The following is a 265-nucleotide window of genomic DNA, read 5'->3' on the forward strand; positions in this document are numbered from 1 at the left end:
TAATTTTTTTATATTTTACAATTTTCATACATACATACATACTCATATATTATTATATAATATAATTTATTATATATAAATCTTTTAAAATTTATTTTTATTAATTTTTTATATTAATATTTCAAATATATTATATCACAGTATGAAGTATAATGGATAATAAGATGGTAATAGTGAAAATGAAAATTTTACGATTGATAAAAATGTGATAATTCATGACAACGAAAGTAACGAGTTTATGATGAAAGTAATAATAAAAACGAAT

General features: G+C 15.5%; 1 protein-coding gene across 1 annotated transcript in view; it reads left to right on the plus strand.

Annotated features, from left to right (window-relative positions):
* Nucleotides 1–265, plus strand: part of LOC119592266 (PGC-1 and ERR-induced regulator in muscle protein 1-like) — a 57864-nt gene that overhangs the window by 22516 nt on the left and 35083 nt on the right. The gene's annotated exons all lie outside the window — the stretch shown is intronic.

The sequence above is a fragment of the Penaeus monodon genome, chromosome 30 (genome assembly GCF_015228065.2).
Source record: "Penaeus monodon isolate SGIC_2016 chromosome 30, NSTDA_Pmon_1, whole genome shotgun sequence".
NCBI lineage: Eukaryota > Metazoa > Arthropoda > Malacostraca > Decapoda > Penaeidae > Penaeus > Penaeus monodon.